General features: G+C 45.0%; 1 long non-coding RNA gene across 1 annotated transcript in view; it reads right to left on the minus strand.

Moving 5' to 3' along the window:
* The window catches only part of LOC133623875 (uncharacterized), a 127,098-nt gene that overhangs the window by 7,288 nt on the left and 93,793 nt on the right, over positions 1-26,017 (minus strand). The window contains exon 2 of the long non-coding RNA XR_012051192.1: positions 15,041-15,102. This is a non-coding gene — a long non-coding RNA (uncharacterized lncRNA). The remainder of the gene's footprint in view (positions 1-15,040; positions 15,103-26,017) is intronic.

The following is a 26,017-nucleotide window of genomic DNA, read 5'->3' on the forward strand; positions in this document are numbered from 1 at the left end:
TGTTGACAGGAAGTGTTAGTTCGAGTTTTGCCGGGAGAGAGGGGAGACGCACATTGGAGCTGTTGTGTGGTTACATTGCATCTTATTACAATAAATACGAGACAAACGAATAAGTCTATGAGCCTACGTTCCTGGGAATATTACACTGGTGTCAGAAGTAAAACCGGCGTTTTTCGAAAGAGACTTTGTCGCGGTAAGGACACGCTGCGTACCGCGCATTAGCCAGTTAGCTGTAGTCTGTGAGTTTGCTAGGACCGCAAGCGTTTAGCATGTTTAGCTAGGGTGAGCATAAGTTTAAAGTGGAGCGGGATGACGCTGTTTTGGAGCGGGTGACCGTCGAACAGCCGCCCTCCTGCTCGCACACGAGCGGCTCGTCGTCCCGTGGAGATGTAAAGATGTCGCCGCTGCCGCCGCCGCCCACAGCTTCCCCGCACGGCGCGCCCCCCCACCATCTGCTGCCTCAGTGAAGATGCCAAAATTTGCCGGTGGATCAGATTGGGAGGCGTTCCACGCTCAATTTGAACTTTTGGCGGACGCTAGAAGGTGGGAAGCATGGGACAAAGCGTTACAATTGGCTTTGTGTCTGGAGGGAGAGGCTCTTTCGTGCCTCCTGCTGCTGGATTCTGAACAACAGCGGTGCTACGCAGCCCTGGTGGGGGCGCTCAAGAGGAGGTTTGGGAGATGGTCTCAGCCAGCGCTTTTAAAAACTGAACTGAGAGGGAGGTGCAGGAAGCCTGGCGAGCCTCTCCGGGGGCTCGCTAATGACATTGAGGGCCAGGTGCGCCGTGCATATGGTCACCTGCCTGCTGATGCACGGAATGAGCTCGCAACTGACCTGTTTGTTGGAGCCATTACTCCTCCTGACCTGCGCGTGCAGGTGCAGCTTCAGCACCCGAGGTCCCTGCAGGAGGCACTGGAAGCTGCTGTTGAGAGGGAGATGCTGGGGAGTGCAGCTGCAGCCGGGGAACTGGAAATGAAACCCCATCCAGTGAGGGCGGCATCGTCACACACGTCTAGTGACGGGGATCCGGCTTGGGCGACAGAAATTACCGAACTACTGAGGTCGGTGACTCTGCAAAGTCAACGTGGCCCGCGCCTCATGCAGGTCTGCTGGGGATGTGGCCAACCTGGACACTTTCGCAGGGAGTGCCTGCCACTCGTCGTGAGCCGGGAAACGGCGCCGGGCCCGCATAGTCAGGGGTATGCGGGCCCCTACGTCCACCGCGGACCCTGACTCGCCAGCCCAGGCTCGTCAAGCGGGGGAGGGAGCCCAACAGCACAGCCAGGGGGGAGGGGCTCCATCCCCCCCAGAAGCAGACGACGACTCGCCTTCTGCTCCTTCTTCTCGCTTTCGGGCACCCGGAGGAGCCCAGCGACACAGCCAGGGGGGAGGGGCTCCATCCCCCCCAGAAGTAGATGACAGCAGTGTGCCACCTATGGCGGTGGGCTGGACACGGGGTGGGGGGGCCCAAAGGTGGGGGCTCCTGCCATGTCGCTGTATCTGTCCAGGGGGTGCCTACCGTGGTCCTGGTAGACACGGGGTCAGTGGTAACGCTGGTAAGACCGGACGTTCTGCCCAGCAGTACACCACTTGAGCCCACAGCAGTACAGCTACGCACAGTCACGGGCCAGCTAGCTCCTATGGTGGGGAAGGGGTTCCTGTGGTTGTGCGTGGGGGGAAAACGAGTTCGCCATCTAGTTTGGGTGGCAGACGTGCAAGACTGCTGCATCTTAGGGCTGGACTTCCTCCAAGTCACTGGGTGCCTGCTAGACATGGGGAGGGGTACACTTAACTTCCCGGGGGGCCCTACAGTTGCCATGGGTACCCTAGTTTCCGGGACCCTGCCCGTTTCACCGCATGCCTCTACAGTCTTGTTGCCTCACACCACACCTAGTTACTACCCCTGCCCTCTCCCTGTCTCCCTTCAGCCAATGAGGGGGGAGACAGAGCTGTGTATTACCCGGGGATGCCAGCCCTGGGCATCCCTACCCACGGCCCCCCACCCGCAGCCATCACCCCCGGTCATGGGGGGAGGGGTGTGGAGGGAGGAGTATGGGGACTTGGAGAAACAGCAACAGGAGCAGCTGAAACAGCTGCTGATGGAATTCCAGGGCAGCTTTGCAATGAATGAGAGTGAAGTGGGAAGAACCCACTTGGCAGAGCATGTCATAGACACTGGCTTGGCGCGGCCCATCAAGTGCCACGCGCGCCGCATTCCCCTCGCTCGACAGCAGGTATGTGACAAGGCCGTAGATGACCTGCTGCGGGCCGACTTTATTGAGCCGTCTGAGAGCCCCTGGGCCGCACCTGTGGTCATGGTCGCGAAAAAGAAGGCTGGTGATTGGCGATTCTGTGTGGATTACAGACGGCTGAACGAAGTGACCACAAAGGACTCTTACCCCTTCCCCCGTATTGATGAGTCCCTGGACCTAGTTTCCGGCTCTTCGTGGTTCACCACTCTGGACCTTAAAAGCGGATATTATCAAGTACCCCTTTCTCCTGAATCTCGCCCTAAATCTGCCTTCTGTACCGGCCGGGGCTTGTGGCAATTCAAAGTCCTTAGTTTTGGACTCTGCAATGCCCCCGCCACTTTTGCCCGGCTTATGGACAAAGTGCTGGCTAGTATACTCCGCCAAGAGTGCTTGGTATACCTGGACGACATCCTGGTACATGGGCGTTCTTTTGAAGCAGCCCTCGGGTCCCTGAGTCGAGTCCTGGAGAGGATTCGAGCAGCGGGCCTTAAACTGCACCCTGACAAATGCAGTTTCATGCGGCGAGAGGTAACCTTCTTGGGACATGAGCTGGGTGCCGATGGCATCGGCGCCATGGGCGAGAAGGTGCGGGCTGTGAGAGACTGGCCTGTCCCTCGGGACCAAGGACAGCTGAAGAGCTTCATCGGGCTTGCCTCTTACTATCGGAGGCACGTGCGGGGTTTTGCTACAATCGCCGCGCCCCTATATCGATTGCTGGAAAAAAGCAAAGACTTTGTGTGGTCCGAAGGGTGCCAGGAGGCATTCTGGGGGCTGAAACGGGCCCTGTGTGAGGCCCCGGTACTTTCCCCACCTGACCTCACCCTGCTTTTCTTACTGGACACTGATGCCAGCGGAGTGGGGGTTGGGGGGGTACTTGCACAGCCGTGGCAGGAAGGGGAGAGGGTGGTGGCCTACTTCAGCCAGAAACTCACAAAGTCGGAACGGAATTACTGTGTCACCCGCCGAGAACTCCTGGCAGTGGTGCTCTCTATCAGACACTTTAAATATTACCTGTGTGGCCTCCCCTTTGTGATTAGGACTGACCACTCTGCCCTCCAGTGGCTAATGACTTTCCGGGAGCCGGAGGGGCAGGTCGCCAGGTGGTTGGAAGAGCTACAAGGATACCACTTTGAAATAGAACATCGGCCAGGTACTCGCCACTCTAACCCGGACGCGCTCTCTCGCCGGCCGTGTGCAGCAGACGGATGTCGTTACTGCGAGCGCAGGGAAGCTCGGGAACAAGAGCGGCGGGCAAAGGGCGCCGAGTGTGCGGCCGTCAGTCAGGCTGATAACGTTGACTGCAGGGAACTACAGACTGTAACGAATGCTGATTGGAGGCACGCGCAGCAGGAGGACACAGACCTTCAGCCTGTCTTGCAGTGGGTGGAGGCTCGGCAGCGCCCACCTTGGGAGGCGGTGGTACTGTTCTCCAAGGCTACCAAGGGCCTGTGGGCCATGTTTGACTCACTGCGGGTGTCCCAAGGTGTGCTGCAGCGGGCATTTAAGGCCGCGGCCACGGGGGAAGAACAATGGCAGGTGGTGGTGCCAAAGGGACTGCAAGGGGCAGTGCTTAAGGCAGTGCATGGGGAAGGTGGGTCTGGACATTTCGGGGTCGCCAAAACACTTAAGCGGCTGCGACAGGGGTTCTATTGGGGTCGGCAGAAGAGAGATGTAGAAGACTTCTGCCGCCGCTGTGACCCCTGCGTTGCCCGCAAAGGCCCCACTGGGCGCTCACAGGCACCGCTCCAACAGTTCCCAGTGGGGTGCCCCATGGACAGGGTGGGGATTGACATTACAGGGCCGTACCCACGGTCTGACAAGGGGAACCGCTACGTCCTTTCCGCCATAGACTATTTCACCAAGTGGCCTGAGGCATACGCCATTCCCAACCAGGAGGCAGAGACCATTGCCGATGCCCTGGTGGAGGGCATGATAGGTCGGTTTGGCGTCATGGCGTCTTTGCACAGTGACCGAGGCACAAACTTTGAGTCCCGGGTGTTCGCGGCCTTGTGCGAGCGCCTGGGCATTCACAAAACCCGCACTACCCCATTACACCCTCAGAGTGATGGGTTAGTGGAGCGGTTCCACCGCAACCTGGGAGACCAGCTCGCCATTGTCACCTCCCGCCACCAGCGTGACTGGGACCAACACCTACCACTGGTGCTGATGGCGTGTCGCTCTGCTGTCCAGGAATCCACGGGGTGCACACCGGCACTTCTCATGCTAGGGAGAGAGATGCGCACACCAGCAGAACTGGCCTTTGGCCGCCCACCGGATGCCCCGGCCTTCGCTGCAGGGCCAGAGTACGCCAGGAAACTACAAGACCGGCTGGACTCAGCCCACAGTTTCGCTCGGGAGCAGCTGCAGGAAGCTGGTGTAAAACAAAAACGCTACTATGACGTGACGACCCGAGGGAGGGACTTCGCGCCAGGCGAGTTGATCTGGGTCTACAACCCGATTCGGAAGAAGGGCCGCAGTCCCAAGCTGGACAGCAAATGGACAGGACCCTGTAAGATACTCCAGAAGCTGGGAGAGGTTGTGTATCGTGTCCAGCTCCCCCCCCGGGGAAGGAAGGTGGCCCTCCACAGAGACAGACTCGCCCCCTACCGGGGGGGTCCCCCTTCCCCTGCCTCGGATACACAGGTGACCTCTCCCTTGCCCGCCCAGCCCTTTACCAATACCCCGCTTACGCCCCAGGGGGAACCAATTTCCCCACTCCCCTCATCCCCCGCCCCCTCCAGCTCCCGCCCGAGGACTGGCACACCCGAACCAGCTGTTCCACTGCTGGGGGATGGAAGAGAGCGGCCGAGGCGGAAGAAGAGGCCTCCGGACCGCTTGCAAGACTTTGTGGTGTCCTTAGACTGAAGGACAATAAGGGAAGGGGGTGGGGGGGTTTGTGAACCTGCTTTTGTGTGATGTAAGGGTTATGTTTGTTTACACTGTTGTGTTTGCACTAATGGGTTGCTCTGATTTACATGCTGCTATGGTGTTGCCAAATGTTGCCTTACGGGTCAGTCCTCGAGGGCGAGGACTTTTTGTAAGGGGGGGGTGATGTAGCGGCTAGCTACGGGGTGTTAGCCAATGGCTTTGGCTGGGGGGCGGGACTTCCGGGGAAGTTAGGGAAGTGACGTTGTTGACAGGAAGTGTTAGTTCGAGTTTTGCCGGGAGAGAGGGGAGACGCACATTGGAGCTGTTGTGTGGTTACATTGCATCTTATTACAATAAATACGAGACAAACGAATAAGTCTATGAGCCTACGTTCCTGGGAATATTACAATATATATATATGTATTAAATACTTGACTTGGTGAATTCTAGCTGTCAATATACTCCTCCCCTCTTAACCACGCCCCCAACCACGCCCCGCCCCCCACCCTCGACCACGCCCCCCACCCTCCACCCCCACCTCCCGAAATCAGAGGTCTCAAGGTTGGCAAGTATGCCTCAGAGTGTTGTTAAAAGGAAAGGCCATGTAACACAGTGGTAAAAATGCCCCTGTGTTTGCAATGTGTTGCTCCCAGTAAATTCTAAGTTACTGATTATTTGCACAAAAAAAATGCGTTTCTCATTAAACAAACATTAAATATATTGTTTTTGCAGTCTATTCAATTGAATACAAGTGGAAAAGGATTTGTAAATCATTGTATTCTGTTTTTATTTACACAACGTGCCAACTTCACTGGTTTTGGGTTTTGTATAAATCATAGAAATATAGTGGGGCATTTCAGGAGTAGTACATACAAGCATTATTATAAAAAAAAGATAAATAACTGCATAAACGACTCAAAACACTGTAATATGCATGACAGGTAGTTAAAAAAATATGCACAAGTTCACCGACTGTCTCAAACGTGTGTTTCTGCTGCTGTTTTGCTAAAATCCCAGTTAACTGTGAATGGACTCATGCATTTTCAATTCATCACGACCGCAGTAGTAAACACGTAACAAGCATATAATAAACGTGAAAAAGGTTGCAGCAAAGTGCCACTTAGCAGAATAGTATGTTATTTTTCTTTCAGCTCGACATGAATTCATTCCCAACAGAGTTACGAGTAATCAGGCCTCCTTTGATGGGGAAAGGGTGCAGCGAGGGGGGGGGGGATGTGCACTCAAACAGCTGGAGCTTTGGTTACAACCTCTTCGGCAGCGGCCACGAAAATCTGGGAAATTTCCCCCCGGATTGTGGCGAACACATGCTAGCGGCGGTAATCATAACACGGTAAACGCGATACGTGAGCACGTCTGCGTGTGCAGGGTAAAGCGGGCAAACCGAGCGCTGGCCCTGACATATTCAAACAAACAAAATGTCCTAATGTGGCTCAAATCTGCTTTTTTATAATGAACAAAAATGAATTGCGATTTCCTCAGAAATCTGGTGTAGATATGAGATGTAAGCCAAAAATAGCAAAGAACACATCACAGCAAGGGTGCACGTTGTGCGCATTTACCAGTCACATTTAATTCAATTGTTTTTTTTTTTACATTTCGTAACATGTCCAAACAACAACAACAAAAATGGCAAATAGCTAAAGAGGATATGCTTTTTGTAGCCTGATCCTTACTAACAGGGGCGGAGCACCAAAATCTGGGCCCCGACTCCCGAAAGGTACCCCATCCCACCCTAAACCCAACGTCGCCGTCCCATAAACACACACACTTGGTATGTTTAAATGCACAAAATAATAACAAAATATATTGTAACTGATTGGGATGAAACAAATAAGAAAAGCTTACTGTATTTTTCGGACTATAAGGCGCACTTAAAATTATTATCGGCCGATAAATGCGTCAAAATGTAATATCGGAAATTATCGGTATCGTTTTTTTTACTATCGGTATCTTTTTTTATTTTTTATTTATTTTTATTTTTATTTAATCAACACAAAAAACACAAGATACACTTACAATTAGTGCACCAACCCAAAAAAACTCCCTCCCCCATTTACACTCATTCACACTCATTCACACAAAAGGGTTGTTTCTTTCTGTTATTAATATTCTGGTTCCTACATTATATATCAACATATATCAATACAGTCTGCAAGGGATACAGTCCGTAAGCACACATGATTGTGCGTGCTGCTGGTCCACTAATAGTACTAACCTTTAACAGTTAATTTCACTCATTTTCATTAATTATTAGTTTCTATGTAACTGTTTTTATATTGTTTTACTTTCTTTTTTATTCAAGAAAATGTTTTTAATTTATCTTATTTTATTAATAAAAAAAAAAAAAAGTACCTTATCTTCACCATACCTGGTTGTCCAAATTAGGCATAATAATGTGTTAATTCCACGACTGTATATATCTGTTGATATCGGTATCGGTAATTAAAGAGTTGGACAATTTCGGAATATCGGCAAAAAGCCATTATCGGACATCCCTACTTAAAATCCTTTCTCAAAACTCGACAGTGCGCCTAATGTACGGAATAATTATGGTTGTGCTTACCGACCTCGAAGCTATTTTATTTGGTACATGGTGAAATGATAAGTGTGACCAGTCGATGGCAGTCACGCATAAGCGATACGTGTAGACCGCAATACGATGGCAATCACACATAAGAGATACATGTAGACTGCAATATGACTCAAGTAAACAACACCAAAATGTTAAAGGCCTACTGAAACCCAGTACGACCGACCACGCAGTCTGATAGTTTATATATCAATGATGAAATCTTAACATTGCAACACATGCCAATACGGCCGGGTTAGCTTACTAATGTGCAATTTTAAATTTTGCGCGAAATATCTTGCTGAAAACGTCTCGGTATGATGACGCCGGCACGTGACGTCACGGATTGTAGAGGACATTTTGGGACAGTATGGTGGCCAGCTATTAAGTCGTCTGTTTTCATCGCAAAATTCCACAGTATTCTGGGCATCTGTGTTGGTGAATCTTTTGCAATTTGTTCAATGAACAATGGAGACAGCAAAGAAGAAAGCTGTAGGTGGGAAGCGGTATATTGCGGGTGGCTGCAGCAACACAAACACAGCCGGTGTTTCATTGTTTACATTCCCGAAAGATGACAGTCAAGCTTTACCATTGGCCTGTGGAGGACTGGGACAACAGAGACTCTTACCAGGAGGACTTTGAGTTGGATGCGCAGACGCGGTACCGTGAGTACGCATGCAGCTGCGGCTTCCAAACATTTGATCGCTTGCCCGTACGTGCGTGCCGCTATGTGCATGTCACGTACGTAACTTTGGGGACTTTGTGGAAATATATGTGCTGTATGAACTTTGGGGAGGTGAATGGTACTTTGGGCTGTGGGATTGAGTGTGTTGTGCAGGTGTTTGAGTTGTATTGGCGGGTTATATGGACGGGAGGGGGGAGGTGTTTGTTATGCGGGATTCATTTGTGGCATATTAAATATAAGCCTGGTTGTGTTGTGGCTAATAGACTATATATATATATGTCTTGTGGTTATTTACTGTTTTAGTCATTCCCAGCTGAATATCAGGTCCCACCCGCCTCTCACAGCATCTTCCCTATCTGAATCGCTCCCACTGCCCTCTAGTCCTTCACTCTCACTTTCCTCATCCACGAATCTTTCATCCTCGCTCAAATTAATGGGGAAATCGTCGCTTTCTCGGTCCAAATCGCTCTCGCTGCTGGTGGCCATGATTGTAAACAATGTGCAGATGTGAAGAGCTCCACAACCTGTGACGTCACGCGCATATCGTCTGCTACTTCCGGTAGAGGCAAGGCTTTTTTATCAGCGACCAAAAGTTGCGAACTTTATCGTCGATGTTCTCTACTAAATCCTTTCAGCAAAAATATGGCAATTTCGCGAAATGATCAAGTATGACACATAGAATGGACCTGCTATCACCGTTTAAATAAGAATCGCATTTCAGTAGGCCTTTAAAGGTATTATTTGCAGACAAATGTTGTTCAGGAGAGAACACACAAAATATAATACAAATAATAACAGAAGAAATGAACAAATTAAAAAGATAGTTTGAATCTTTGAATCTCAGTAAAACTAAAATAATTCTATTTGGTAAGCGTAGAAGAGAAAGTCAAACACAAATACAAATAGACGGAGTAAATATTGAAAGGGTAAAAGAAAACACATTTTTGGGTGTAATAATAGATGGTAAAATGAATTGGAAATCTCATGTAAAAAATATACAACATAAAGTATCAAAAAAACACGTCAATAATGAATAAAGCAAAACATGTTCCAGACCAAAAATCACTTCATATTCTCTACTGCTCACTAGTGTTATTGTGTAGAAATATGGGGAAACAATTACAAATGTGCGCTTCATTCACTAACTGTGTTACAAAAAAAATCAATTAGAATTAAAGCTGCAAGCAGTGATGGACGGGACCGAATTTGACGGCACATAAAATCCAAACCGCAGCAGAAATTAAAACTCTTTCGTCAACTTTTAATCAGAAGGGTTCAATCTCTCTCCTGTGCTAGTTTGAAGCCGACACAACAAACGCACTCAGAGGAGATAATGTTTGAAAAAAGGTGACTGGTTTTTACAAAACTTTTGTTTTGAAGGGGGAATTGCAAACTTCCTGTTGATTTTTGTTGGGGGTTGTCAAATATGAAATGTAGGTCTAACCCTAACCCTACATGGAGGTTTTTGTTTCATGTCTCTAAGACATTCCTACTGGAAGTTACAGGCAGTTTTGTCTGAGATTTCTTCCTAGGAGCAGTTGTGTCTTTGTTTTCTTCATAGGGGGCGCTAGAGCGCAATTTTGAGTTTTGGGGTTGGGTTTTTTATTAGATCGCAATTTTTGCCAGTCCTGATGTGTGTGTCCAGTTTGGTGAGTTTTGAAGCATGTTAAAGGGGTCAAATTACAGCTCAAAGAGGCAAAAGTGACTGTTTTTAGTAAACTTTTGTTCTGAAGGGGGAATTGCCAAAATCCTGTTGATTTTTGCTGAAGGATGTCAATGAATGAAATCTAGTTTTAAGTCAGACCTACATAAAAGTTTTTGTTTCATGTCTCTACGACATTCCTACCGGAAGTTACAAGCAGTTTTATCTGTTTTTTCCTAGGGGGCGCTACAGCACAATTTTGAGTTTTGGAGTTTGGTTTATTTATTAGATGGCAATTTCTGCTAGTCCTGATGTGTGTGTCAAATATGGTGAGTTTTGAAGCATGTTAAGGGGGTCAAATTACAGCTCAAAGAAGCGGCCGGTAAAATAATAACAAAACCTTACAATTTCAATAGGGTGCTATGTCCCAAAGGGACATTGCGGTCCCTAATAATACAAAATGTTGGATATAGAGAACATACAAACCCTTTATTTATTAAATCACAATTATTGAAATTCAATGATTTGGTGCATTTGCAAACATCTAAAATGATGTACAAAGCAAACTATAACCTGCTACCCAAGAATGTACAACAATTATTCTCAATAAAAGAGGAAAAATAGAGGAAAATCTAATTTAAAACATTTGTATGCTCGTACAACACTTAAAACCTTTAGTATATCAGTATGTGGAATTAAATTATGGAATGGATTAAACAAAGACATCAAACAAAGCACCAATATGATTCAGTTTAAGAGACTGTTCAAACTACAAGTGTTCACAAAGTACACGGAGCAAGAATTATGATGAACATCTTGAACCATTTTTATTTTTTTTTGGATAAAAATTATTGATGTGTTTAATATTTGTTTACTTACTATGGTATATTATTTATTTATTACTTATTTATTCACGGTTCTGTTACAGACAACAAGGAAATGGGATAGAATTGCTATGGTATGAAAAGGGGTAGTATTAAATAAGCTCTGCTTCTTCCTTCTCCTTTTCGGACGTGCTGTAATGAAACAACTGGAATTGTGTGATGCATTACATTGTATCGCTGCTTCCAAAAATTAAATTGGCACAACTGCTAATTTTCTCGGCCAGATTCACCCTCCATTTGATAATAAATTGTAAACATATCCCCATTCCGTCTGCTCACTTATTCTCGGTCTTGCAACACTGTAATGATCTGAGCACTTATTAAGAAACGTGTCCACCAGGGATGAGCAATAATAGACTACTTATCATAACGTAATTCCCCTGAAGAGTACATCTCCCACTCCTCCTGCTCTATTGATGCGTGCGCTCCGTTTTTCATTACATCATGACCTTCTTTCAGGGCCTCATTAGCCTGCTCGTTATCTCATTAGTCAATTGAGTCTACCCTCGTTAGCACCTGCAATTTCTGCCTGGCAACGGGAGATATTTATCCCATTCAAATAAGCAGGGGCGTCCATTCTGTGAAGTCGATGTGATCACTATGATCCGTTTGGAGAGACTGGAGGAGGTGCGGATGCAGAGACAGGGCTGCGGAGCTGGCGCCGAGCGCCGGGACGGACAAGCTGGACAGACTGAATGAGCAGGTATCGGACACCTCGGTCTCCTTGGACGTATCCTCGGAGTCGGTGGGCGGCCAAGGTTGGAGTCAGAATCAGAATCAGAAATACTTAATTAATCCCTTAGGGGAAATTAAGATTTTCAGCACAATCGACTTCAAGAGCAGACAAACATTACAGGGAGACAGAACAGGATCGCTGAGGGTCTGCCAACTTCCGGCGCCCCTTACAAAAAAGGATCAGTAATATGTAAACGTTAATACTGAACAGATGTTTATTGGGATAAGGTACACATCTGTTTAGGATTTTAACACAAAAGTGTTTGATTGTGAGGCATTAAAAGCCACAAAATGCAACGGGTCCATCAGACCCACAAACGCTGGCTGAGTAACAACAATATGAACGTTGCACGGAAAATTTCTCTACCAGTTTCTGCATCCCACAGGGATTCTTCTTTTGTGTTTCTGCACCTGCGGTTCCCACACAAGGTTGCAACATTGTTTGTCAACACTGTCTGCTCTCATTTTCTCGCACTTTTGAACCTCTGATGTTCTGTGTTGGGAGTTTGCCCAACCAGTATACATGTGCTTTGTGGACTTGGAGAAGGCATTCGACCGTGTCCCTCGGGAAGTCCTGTGGGGAGTGCTCAGAGAGTATGGGGTATCGGACTGTCTGATTGTGGCTGTCCGCTCCCTGTATGATCAGTGTCAGAGCTTGGTCCGCATTGCCGGCAGTAAGTCGGACACGTTTCCAGTGAGGGTTGGACTCCGCCAAGGCTGCCCTTTGTCACCGATTCTGTTCATAACTTTTATGGACAGAATTTCTAGGCGCAGTCAAGGCGTTGAGGGGATCCGGTTTGGTGGCTGCAGGATTAGGTCTCTGCTTTTTGCAGATGATGTGGTCCTGATGGCTTCATCTGGCCAGGATCTTCAGCTCTCACTGGACCGGTTCGCAGCAGAGTGTGAAGCGACTGGGATGAGAATCAGCACCTTCAAGTCCGAGTCCATGGTTCTCGCCCGGAAAAGGGTGGAATGCCATCTCCGGGTTGGGGAGGAGACCCTGCCCCAAGTGGAGGAGTTCAAGTACCTCGGAGTCTTGTTCACGAGTGAGGGAAAAGTGGATTGTGAGATCGACAGGCGGATCGGTGCGGCGTCTTCAGTAATGCGGACGCTGTATCGATCTGTTGTGGTAAAGAAGGAGCTGAGTCAGAAGGCAAAGCTCTCAATTTACCGGTCGATCTACGTTCCCATCCTCACCTATGGTCATGAGCTTTGGGTTATGACCGAAAGGACAAGATCGCGGATACAGGCGGCCGAAATGAGTTTCCTCCGCCGGGTGGCGGGGCTCTCTCTTAGAGATAGGGTGAGAAGCTCTGTCATCCGGGGGGAGCTCAAAGTAAAGCCACTGCTCCTCCACATCGAGAGGAGCCAGATGAGGTGGTTCGGGCATCTGGTCAGGATGCCACCCGGACGCCTCCCTCGGGAGGTGTTTAGGGCACGTCCAACCGGTAGGAGGCCACGGGGAAGACCCAGGACACGTTGGGAAGACTATGTCTCCCGGCTGGCCTGGGAACGCCTCGGGATCCCCCGGGAAGAGCTGGACGAAGTGGCTGTGGAGAGGAAAGTCTGGGCTTCCCTGCTTAGGCTGCTTCCCCCGCGACCCGACCTCGGATAAGCGGAAGAAGATGGATGGATGGATGTTCTGTGTACCTACACTCTGTCCTCCTCCTGTCTAGGCCTGCTGTGTGTGTGTGTGTGTGTGTGTGTGTGTGTGTGGTACACAGAACATCAATTTCCACACTTCTATTAGCCCCGGGTTTAGTGGACCCGGACATCTTATAAGTAATAGAAATGTATAGGGGAGGTGTGTGGTCATTAAATATGTATTCTGATATATGTTCTTCACAGAAAATGAGCCAAAGTCAGTGAGTCTCAGTTTGAAAAATTAATTAATTGTATCATTTTTCTTTCAATAAAAAATGAAAATGGGTCCCACAGACCCATACTTGCCAACCCTCCCGGATTTTCCGGGAGACTCCCGAAATTCAGCGCCTCTCCCGAAAACCTCCTGGGACACATTTTCTCCCGAAAATCTCCCGAAATTCAGGTGGACTCAGGTCCACATGGACCTGAGTCCACAATATAAACAGCATACCTGCCCAATCACGTTATAACTGTAGAATGATGGAGGGCGAGTTCTTGGTTTTTTATGTGGGTTTATTGTTAGGCAGTTTCATTAACGTCCTCCCAGCGTGGCAACAACACACAACAACAGCAGTCACATTTTCGTCTACCGTAAAGCAGTTTGTCTGCCGTAAACAGCAATGTTGTGACACTCTTAAACAGGACAATACTGCCATCTAGTGCATTTGATGAAAGCACTTTTGTGCATGCCACACAGAGGGTGTTCAGCATGGTTAGAAAAATAGTGACAGAGAATAGAACAAGGATGGACAATTCAACCCTTAACTCAACAATGAGTAGATGAGTGTTATGTGTGTGTATATGTGTAAATAAATGAACACTGAAATTCAAGTATATATATATATATATATATATATATATATATATATATATATATATATATATATATATATATATATATAAGAAATACTAAGTCAAGTATTTCATATATATATATATATATATATATATATATATATATATATATATATATATATAAGAAATACTAAGTCAAGTATTTCATATATATATATATATATATATATATATATGAAATACTTGACTTAGTATTTCTTATATATATATATATATATATATATATATATATATATATATATATATGAAATACTTGACTCCCGTCTTAACCACGCCCCCAACCACGCCCCGCCTCCAACCACACGCCCCGCCCCCGGCCCCCCACCTCCCGAAATCGAAGGTCTCAAGGTTGGCAAGTATGCACAGACGTGAACACCACACAAGGGTTAATTATGAGACAAAGTCATGATTATTTTTGTTCATGCTTGAAATAAAAATTATTACTTTAAAAAAGTAGTTTTATACTTGTGAGTGTTGATGACACAGCTTTGCAACAGTTGATGTTCTAGTTTCAAGCATGTTTTACTCAATATAGGTCATCAAATCTCAGCTACAAGCTCTAATATCTTACTGAGATCATTTAGGACCAAAACTTTTAAAACAAGTAAAACACTCTAACATAAAATCTGCTTAGTGAGACAGAAAATAAGCAAATATCACCCTTATTTGAGATATTTAATCTTACTTAGATTTCAGTTTTTGCAGTATGTACCAAGAAAAGTTCCTAGTTTGTGAACCCGTTCTCAAACAATGGCAATAAAAACTATTCTGATTCTGAATGGGATTGTGCTGAAAATCTTAATTTCCCCTCTGGGATTATTCAAGTATTTCTGATTCCGATGAGTGTCGAGAGTGAGCGCTTCCGAGTGTGTGATTCATCTTACCACATTAAAAGCGGGCGCCTGAGTCACCCGTCCCATGCAGCGGTTTAGTGGAGGTTAGCCGCCTGCAAACACACAAATACATTTAGAATCGCAGGAACAGAGCGTTTCCTTTTTTCCAGAAATGATAGAGATAATCCAACAGCTCTGAGTATCCATTTTATTTAAGTGTCTTAAGTGCATTTCTGCCGCCTGAGGACACAAGAGTAAAATGGGCTTGGAAGCGTCGGGTTAATTTGGTCCTATTTAGCTGGTGGTCACGCTAAAGTTGCGTATTGCCCGGGGGGGACACGCCGTCGCCGTGGAGGAAGGGTCTGCTTTCCAAAAGGGACGCAGAGGAAACCCTGGTAGCACTTAAGTCAAGTCAAATAAACAATTTGAGCCCCAAATGACTCACAGGTGCGAGCAGGCAGGAGCGCCATCTGCGGCCTCGGCCCTCGGTGGCACTGGTCCGCCGCCACGGCGGTGGCACGGTCTGCGGCAACGCGGCGATTATGTAATCGTTTCAGCTGTCAGTAGTGCTCAACCCAAAACCACAGAGGGCGGATATTGACTTCACGGCAGTGCCAAAGACATCCAAGAAGTGTTTTTTTATGAACACTGCCATACGAACGTGCATGGAATTCCTGGAATATAAGTCGGTTTTAGAAGAGTGTGCAGTAAATATGAGTAAGAGGGGTGACACGGCGGTGAATCAGTCACATTATTTTATTGCACCGGGGAGAAGTATGCACACCCTCATATTCACACTGATGCTTTAAAACAGGGATTTTTAAATTAAGTGTTTTGGAGGCCATATTTGTACCATATATGAAGCGTAAAATACCACAACAGAGACCCCCGGACTGTTGAACAACTTAAGCTGTACATCAAGCAAGAATGGGAAAGAATTCCACCTGAAAAGCTTCAAAAATTGGTCTCCTCAGTTCCCAAGCGTTTACTGAGTGTTGTTAAAAGGAAAGGCCATGTAACACAGTGGCAGAGGTGGGTAGAGTAGCCAGAAATTGTACTCAAGTAAGAGTACTGTTACTATAGAGATTTATTACTCAAGTAAAAGTAAGGAGTAGTCACCCAAATATTTACTTAAGTAAAAGTAAAAAGTATGTTGTGAAAAAACTACTCAAGTACTGAGTAACTGATGAGTAACCTGTTTGTTTAATGATGACGGCAACAAATAATGCACAAAAACATAAAAATAGCAATGAGCAAATTCAGAGCCAGGAATATCTCTTAACATAAAAAAAAATAAGGCAAATTGAGCCACAATAACTTAACAGCACCATAGGCTCAGAAGGCAGAGATTACAAAGGAAAATAACAAGTTAGCCTTTACGCAAACCATAAACTGATAGGTGTGGGCTGCACCTGGGAACACACTGTGCACTTCTGATTGGTGTTCGTATGCATGTGTGTTTGTGCGACTGTGCATATGTGTGTGTGTCTCTGTTTGTCTATGAGGCTGCAGTGCGTTAATAAATGTCCCCACACGATGTACATTTGACAGTGATTCATAGCAGGGAAGCTAACATCAGCATACTTGCCAACCCTCCCGGATTTTCCGGGAGACTCCCGAAATTCAGTGCCTCTCCCGTAAACCTCCCGAAATTCAGGCGGAGCTGGAGGCTATGCCCCCTCTAGCTCCATGCGGACCTGAGTGAGGACAGCCTGTATTCACGTCCGCTTTCCCACAATATAAACAGCGTGCCTGCCCAATCACGTTATAACTGTATAATTATCGAGGGCGAGTTCTTGGTTTCTTATGTGGGTTTATTGTTAGGCAGTTTCATTAACGTCCTCCCAGCGCGGTAACAACACACAACAACAGCAATCACATTTTCGTCTACCGTAAAGCAGTTCGTCTGCCGTAAACAGCAATGTTGTGACACTCTTAAACAGGGCAATACTGCCATCTACTGTACATGCATATGTGCCAATAACATCTAGGGCTTTTAGAGAGTGCAGTGCACAACTGCGCACACAACAAGGAGACGAAGCAGAAGAACGAGGAAGATACAGCCGTGGCGACGCCAACGACAAGTAAGATGAAGAAATACGCTTGTAAGTTCCAAGCCGCAGCTGCGATTGGACATGGATAGCCTCCGGGAAGAAGTAGTGGACTACCAAGTGCTTGGCAGTGAAGATCTTCCTCAGGAAGCACAGATTGACCGGTTTTGGGCCATGCTAGGGAGAGATGGAAGATTCCAGACTCTAGTGCATTTGATGAAAGCACTTTTGTGCGTGCCACACAGCAATGCATCATCAGAGAGGGTGTTCAGCATGGTTAGAAAAATAGTGACAGAGAATAGAACAAGGATGGACAATTCAACCCTTAACTCAACAATGAGTAGATGAGTGTTATGTGTGTGTATATGTGTAAATAAATGAACACTGAAATTCAAGTATTTATTTAATTTATATATATATATATATATATTATATATATATATATATATGAAATACCTGACCTTGTGAATTCTAGCTGTAAATACACTCCTCCCCTCTTAACCACGCCCCCAACCACGCCCCCGCCCCACCCCCCGAAATCGGAGGTCTCAAGGTTGGCAAGTATGAACATCAGCCTACGGTGACAGCCAAAATATCTACTAACGCTACTTACCGCGATTTGCTTCTTCAAATTTGACGTTGAGTTCATGAAAGCTTAAGTTGTTGTTGTTGTTGTTTTGCCGCTGAAACTTTATGTTTCAGGGGCAGTCATGTGACCGCCTGGCTCTGTTTGATTGGTGAAACGGAGTCAAATGTCACCAGTGACTGTATTTGATTGGTGAAACGCAGGCATGCGATTAAAGATGTCGATAAATGCATTAAAATGTAGTATCGGAAATTATCGGTATCGTTTTTTTTACTATCGGTATCTTTTTATTTTTTTATTTTTTTTATTTATTTTTATTTTTATTGAATCAACATAAAAAACACAAGATACACTTACAATTAGTGCACCAACCCAAAAAACCTCCCTCCCCCATTTACACTCATTCACACTCATTCACACAAAAGGGTTGTTTCTTTCTGTTATTAATATTCTGGTTCCTAAATTATATATCAATATATATCAATACAGTCTGCAAGGGATACAGTCCGTAAGCACACATGATTGTGCGTGCTGCTGGTCCACTAATAGTACTAACCTTTAACAGTTAATTTGACTCATTTTCATTAATTACTAGTTTATATGTAGCTGTTTTTAATGTGTTTTACTTTGTTTTTTATTCAAGAAAATGTTTTTAATTTATTTATCTTATTTTATGAATTTTTTTTAAAGTACCTTTTCTTCACCATACCTGGTTGTCCAAATTAGGCATAATAATGTGTTAATTCCACAACTGTATATATCGGTTGATATTGGTTGATATCGGTATCGGTAAATAAAGAGTTGGACAATATCGGAATATCGGATATCGGCAAAAAGCCATTATCGGACATCCCTACATGCGATAGATCCTACTTTGAAGGTCTGTCTGACAAACCAAAACAAATAAAGCGTGCATTAACAGATCGATAAAAATCAGTAGCGAGTAGCGAGAAATGGAGTGGAGTAAAAGTAGCGTTTCTTCTCTATAAATATACTCAAGTAAAAGTAAAAGTATGTTGCATTAAAACTACTCTTAGAAGTACAATTTATCCCAAAAGTTACTCAAGTAGATGTAACGGAGTAAATGTAGCGCGTTACTACCCACCTCTGCACAGTGGTAAAAAAATGCCCGTGCGCCAACTTTTTTGCAATGTGTTTAATTCAAAGTTAATGATTATTTGCACACAAAAAAAATACGTTTTTTAGTTCGAACATTCAGTGTCTTGTCCTTGCAGTCTTTTCAGTTAATAATAAGTTGAAAAGGATTTGCAAATCATTGCATTCTGTTTTTATTTACAAATCTCACACAGTGCCAACTTCACTGGTTTTGGGTTTTGTCCTATTCATTACAGAAAGCTTCCACTGTGGCTCCTTTTTTTTTTTTATATGTATTTGAATATTACCGAGTCGTTAACTATTCTTTGCCGACCACACACCGCCAAAATAATGTTGGAAAGCAACACAAAAGTCAAACACAAGCCCCTCCTTTCAACGCTGCCCACTGCAGTCAAAGCCTTAACTTGATTAGCGGAATAAACATCAGCTCAAAAGCATTTGAGGGCTTTGGCATAACGGTGACCTCACTGATAATGCAAACACACACACATTGACGCACACACTTAGCGAGCAGTAAAACTAAGCTGAGCATGGTCAGCTGCCAAGGCCAATCAAAGGCCTCTGTACATCCCGGGAGCAGCTGTCTCGGCCAATCACAGCTGCACGTGTGTCATTTGCCTTTCAGTTGGAAACGAAGTTGAGAAAGACGCCGTGTGTTGGACGCAACAGTCGTGTTTGTGTCCTTCGAACAGGACGGATTTGTTACACTTATAGGACTCACTGGAAAATCGAAAAAAAACAAAAAAAAAACGATTGGCTGCAAAAAGCAACAGTTTTATAGTGACTCTCTCAGTTCAGTTCCACTCCAGTCCTGTAGGCGGCGGTAATGCGCCTAACTTCAAATCAACTGGTCACAGACGAAACTGATGTCTTCGGAGATAATCCAAATTTCTCTATTACAAAACCCAAAACCAGTGAAGTTGGCACGTTGTGTAAATAGTAAATAAAAACAGAATACAATGATTTGCAAATCCTTTTTTTCAACCTATATTAGACTGAATAGACTGCAAAGACAAGATATTTAATGTTCCAACTGGTAACTTTTGTTATTTTTTGCAAATATTAGCTCATTTGGAACTTGATGCCTGCAACATGTTCCAAAAAAGCTGGCACAAGTGGCAAAAAAGACTGAGAAAGTTGAGGAATGCTCATCAAACACCATGACTGGGTATGAAAGCAGCTTCCATGAAATGCTCAGTCGTTCACAAACAAGGATAATAATAACTGGGATTTATATAGCGCTTTTCTAAGTACCCAAAGTCGCTTTACATGTAGAACCCATCAATCATTCACACCTGGTGGTAGTAAGCTACTTTCATAGCCACAGCTGCCCTGGGGTAGACTGACGGAAGCGTGGCTGCAATTTGCGCCAACGGCCCCTCCGACCACCACCTATCATTCATCATTCAATTCACCGGTGTGAGTGGCACCGGGGGCAAAGGGTGAAGTGTCCCGCCCAAGGACACAACGGCAGCAATTTTTGGATGGTAAGAGGCGGGGAGCGAACCTGCAACCCTCAGGTTTCTGGCACGGTTGCTCTACCCACTACGCCATGCCGCCCCCAAGGATGGGGCGAGGGTCTCCACTTTGTGAACAAATGCGTGGGCAAATTGTCCAACAGTTTACGAACAACATTTCTCGACGGTCTATGGTCTGCAACATCATCAAAAGGTTCAGAGAATCTGGAAAAATCCCTGCAAAGCGGAAAACCAACAAAGAATGCCTGTGACCTTCAATCCCTTAAGCGGTACCGCATCAAAAACTGACATCAGTGTGTAAAGGATATCACCACATGGGCTCAGGAACATTTCATAAAACCACTGTCAGTAACTACAGTTCGTCGCGACATACTTTAACTTTACCTTACAAGGTATGCAAAGCGGAAGCCATTTATCAACAACACCCGGAAACACCGCCGGCTTCGCTGGGCCCAAACTCATCTAAGATGGGCTGATGCAAAGTTGAAAAGTGTTCTGTGGTCTGACGAGTTACACATTTCAAATTGTTTTTGGAAACTGTGGACGCCGTGTCCTGCGGACCAAAGAGGAAAAGAACCACCCGGACTGTTATCGGCGCAAAGTTCACAAGCCAGCATCTGTGATGGTATGGGGGTAAGTTAAACATATGTGAAGGCACCATTAATGCTGAAAGGTACATACAGGTTTTGGAGCAACATATGTTGCCATCCAAGTCTTTTTCATGGACGCCCCTGCTTATTTGAGTAAAACAATGCCAAGCCACATTCTGCATGCGTTACAACAGCGTGGCTTCGTAGTAAAAGAGTGCGGGTAGACTGGCCTGCCTGTAGTCCAGACATGTCTCCCATTGAAAATGTGTGGCGTATTATGAAGCGTCAAATACCATTAAGTTTCTCAGTTCGAACAATAAATTGAATATAGGTTATAAAGGATTTGCAAATCATTGTATTCTGTTTTTATTTTCGATTTACACAAAATGGCAACTTTACTGGTTTTGGATTTTGTAATTTTTGTCAGATAGTTCAACATTTCTGGATTTTTCTCGGCCCTACACAAAAACATCTAAATTGATCTTGGCCTTTCTTGATCCATTGATCAAAATTTCTATATCTTTCTCAGCTTGTGTAATACAGTGCGGCAAAAAAGTTTTGGCTTAAATTTATGGATCTCTCATAGACGATAGCCCCCCATTTTCTGGAACCAGTCTGGCTCTCGGTCCAAAATTTCTGGACTTTTTGTGGTTTATGGTTAACAATTTCTGGATCTTTCTTGACCGACTGCCCAAATGTTTTGGTTCTTTCTTGGCCTTTTGATGCCGAATGTCTTCTCTTTCTTGTCACATCACAAACTTTTGAGATCTGTCTTGACCCATTTCCTTAAACCTGTGGCCCAAAACTCTCAGATTATTGGCCATTGCTGCTAATTTCTGGGTCATTCATTGTGTGCAGTGCAAAATAATTAGATCAAAAGGGCCCAAAGTGGGGCCTTTTGTTTGGCCCGCCAAAGGGTGTTTTTCCAAATTCAATACATATACATACTTGGGTTGTCCTAATACCAATAATTTAGTACCGGTACCAAAATGTATATGGATACTTTTTGATACTTTTCCAAATAAAAGGGAACTACGAAAAATGTCAATATTGGCTTTTTTTTAACAGAATATATTACACTACATTAAACACTCAGTCAAAAAACAGTTTTACAAGGTTAAAATATAAATTAAAAGGCATTGAAATGGCATCGACCCTGAAGGAAACGTCTTAGACTTAGACTGAGACTTCCTTTTTATTGTCATTCAAATTTGAACTTTACAGTACAGATAAGAACACAATTTTGTTGCATTAGCTCATGGTAGTGCAGGATAAAAAAGCAATAAGGTGCAGATATAAATATATAGATTACTGTACAGATGCATATATTGCACTTTTGCATATACATCCAGGTTTATGGAATATGCATCCAGGTTTATGGATGCATATGGATTCCCTGTGCTCCTCGACTACGGTCTGCACCGGACCAAACAGCAGGACAGGGATAACAACTACATTATTACCTGTCACTTGTTATAATTCCTTGTGCAGATCTGAATGCTTATTATTTAAATGTTGACCAAAGTTTGAAGCAAAGTTGCTAATACTAATCGCCACATTTGGCGAAGTGTGTTTGAAAGCAGCTGTTGTGAGAGTAGCACATATGTGTGTGTGTGTGTGTGTGTGTGTGTGTGTGTGTGTGTGTGTGTGTGTGTGTGTGCCCCTTTAAGAATGGCAGTATGTGGTGTGAGTGATGTGAGTAAATGAGTGGGCAAGTTAGGAAAGGCAGCACTAGCATGTGTGTTAATAGCATGGTGGATGTCCGGTTGTGCCCTGTGGTAATTATAAATAAAGTGACCAAGTTGTAACTAATCGACGGCCTCGTCATTCCGACCAAAGAGCGGAGCCCATAAAGTGAAGTGAAAGGTCTCCCTTGCTCTCCTCGACCACGATCTGGGAGCCGACAAGCAGGAAAGGTGTAAAAGTTAAAAAGTAAAGTTAAAGTACCAATGATTGTCACACACACACTAGGTGTGGCGAAATTATTCTCTGCATTTGACCCATCACCCTTGATCACCCCCTGGGAGGTGAGGGGAGCAGTGGGCAGCAGCGGTGGCTGCGCCCGGGAATCATTTTGGTGATTTAACCCCCAATTCCAACCCTTGATGCTGAGTGCCATTTTTAAAGTCTTTGGTATGACTCGGCCGGGATTTGAACTCCCAACCTACCGATCTCAGGACGGACACTCTAACCACTAGGCCACTGAGTAGTTACTAGGCCACTGAGTAGTTAAAATAGTACTTGCAGTAAAATTATGTTTTTTTTTGCCATTTTTCCTCTCCAAGAAGGTTGTATGCACTTTGTGTGCGTTTTGACGCACTCAACATTGTGCGCCTCGGCTCTGTAGTCACCGGCACTCAGTACCGATGACAATTGATTAGTACCGGTATACCGTAGAACCCTAATACATACTGACCTCTTTTAAGATCACACAATCATTAATTGTATGTTCACAAGGCTAACTAGTTGCCATCATAGATCACCTTAAAAGAGACTCAAGAAGTGAAGGGTGGACACTTCCAGCTTGGAGCACCTTGCCAATGACAGATACACCTGGAATTTAACTTGTCACCGTGCAGTAGACATACGTTAGACTTGTATAGCGCTTTTCTACCTTCAAGGTACTCAAAGCGCTTTGACACTATTTCCACATTCACCCATTCACACACTGATGGCAGGAGCTGCCATGCAAGGCCCTAACCACGACCCATCAGGAGCAAGGGTGAAGTGTCTTGCTCAAGGACACAACGGACGTGAAGAGGTTGGTAGAAGGTGGGGATCGAACCAGGAACCCTCAGGTTGCTGGCACGGCCACTCTCCCAACTGCGCCACACCGTCCCCTATAGAAGACCTAAGGGTGCATACTCAATGAGAAACAGCGCACAAGGTGTGGGAGAAGGTGTGCCTCAGTCTTTGGACTTCACAGCCATCAAAGAAATCACTTGGATCACCTGACTTGATCTCTGCCTCATCACCCTAGTCATCAATCTACATTAGTTACGATTATGAGAGGAGAGACGTCGTCATCGAAACTGATTGACCCCCTTCGTAGAAGATATTGGGCTAAACTTCTTACTCATGGTGCTGCTGTACACTTCAAATCGTTGTGTTAGGTCTGCGGCCCATTGGCACATTTTCACTTTGACCCATGGAGGCAAAGAGTGTGAGATAGATCTTACCTTACCGATTGGCCTTGAACCCTTTCTACTATTCTCAGCCTATTGTCCAAAGTCTCCGGATTTGTTTTGGCCTATGGCCTAAAATATGTAATATCAACCAACTGCGTTTTCTCAGACTGTCACGGTTCCTTCTTAACATCTCTCCAGAGTTTCAAAATTCTATTTTCAGTCCGTACGGGTTGTGTAGAACTAACGTGGAACTAACTAACTAAGCCATCTAAAGAACGTTAATTCAAGTAAAGAGTTGGTCTGTGTGAAGGAAATGGGAAAGGCGTTGTTATAAAAAGACAAAGAAGAAATAAACACTAGCCTTCGTACCGACACAATCTCTCATCAAATGTTTTCTGCAGACAAAATACCTCAACACAAAATTGCCAATATGCAAGGAGAAATTACATCATATCCGGTATGCCTTGCAATACCTTTGGTTGGTCGATGAAATGGTATCCGGAAACGTTGAGCGTTCTTGTGTCATTACGGAAATGCTCAGCCCGCAACTGAACTCTTCTTAAAATTTCTGGATCCTTCTTGACCCACGGCCTAAGCTTCTGTCTCGTTAGTGGTGTGTGTCACAGTCTCTGTCGGTGTCTATGTGTTTGTCTCTGTGTGTGTCTTTGTGAGAGTGGGTGTGTTTTGAGCGTAGGATTGGCTCAAGCTCTCAGGCTGGCACGGCTGATGCCAGTTCCCTAATCAACTCACCTGCAGCCTATATATGTTTGGGCTTCCACTCGGCGTGATTGTCAGATCGTTACTCTACTGACAGTGTGTGCCTGCCTCAGCCTGCTAGCCACAGCCTGCTCTCCTGGACCACAAAAGCCAAGATCTACAAGCTCCCTCCTTTCCCTCTTGGTTTTTCAATAAAAACCCTTGGACTTTGATTGTCTGTCATTTCTACATTTGGGTCCACCAGTTATAGCAATTGTGACAATGTGTAGTGTAGGGCTGTCTTCGACTAAGGATTTTCATAGTCCTATCGGATTCGTTAGATTTGAACTTTTGTAAGAGCACAGCTAATGGGGATTTCCTCTAATAAATAGATCTCGTTTGCAACTTTTTCTACCTAAAATATTCTTCTTTTTTCGCCTCAGCAGATCATTTGTCTCCATCTCACCTTATCTCTTACAGCAAACACCTGCATGTCCTCCTTCACTACATCCATCTCAGATAAACAAATACACATGGTAGAGTTTGAATAGTTTAGTGAGGTCTTTCGATCACCCAACATGGGCCAGTATCGTCCCACGTTTCTGTGTTTAAATCATTTTGGCATATTAATATAACAAACTGTTGATTGTTAGAATCATGCATTGACTGTCATAAATCAGAACTCAGACTAAGAACTCAGAATCGTTTTATTGCCATTGTTTGAGAACGGGTTCACAAACTAGGAATTTTTCTTGGTGCAATCGTGCAACATAAAACACATATAACACAGATTTGGTAATAACAAGAGCTGTAACTGAGCTATCAGATCTTGTTATAGACTTAGAAGGATATGTTTGGTAACGTAACATTTCTACCAACATACAAGATTTTACTATTCTGTACTACAAAACCCAAAACCGGTGAAGTTGGCATGTTGTGTAAATGGTAAATAAAAACAGAATGATTTGCAAATCCTTTTCAACCTATATTCAATTGAATAGACTGCAAAGACACAGATGCAGCGACAAACTGTAGTTATTTTTATTTACGATATACACAACATGCCAACATCACTGGGTTTTGGATTTTGTCCATTGTTTCTTACGGGGAACTACGCTTTACTTTACGAACTTTTCGGTTTGCATAACCATGTTCAACAACTTTTTAAATTCGTAAATCGGGGTTCCACTGTATGTCACCTTGAAGGAATCGTTGACTATTCTAAGACGCCCCCCTAGTATAATGCAACATTTCTGCACTTTTCTGTTTCTTACTTGGCCAAACTTCAGTAGTTTTCGTGAACTAACTTCCAGACTATCTCCAACATTTTTCCCGCTGGTCCCGAGTGATGACAGACCGGCCACGACTTCTTGTAATCCCGAA

Source organism: Nerophis lumbriciformis, linkage group LG26 (genome assembly GCF_033978685.3).
Source record: "Nerophis lumbriciformis linkage group LG26, RoL_Nlum_v2.1, whole genome shotgun sequence".
Lineage (NCBI taxonomy): Eukaryota > Metazoa > Chordata > Actinopteri > Syngnathiformes > Syngnathidae > Nerophis > Nerophis lumbriciformis.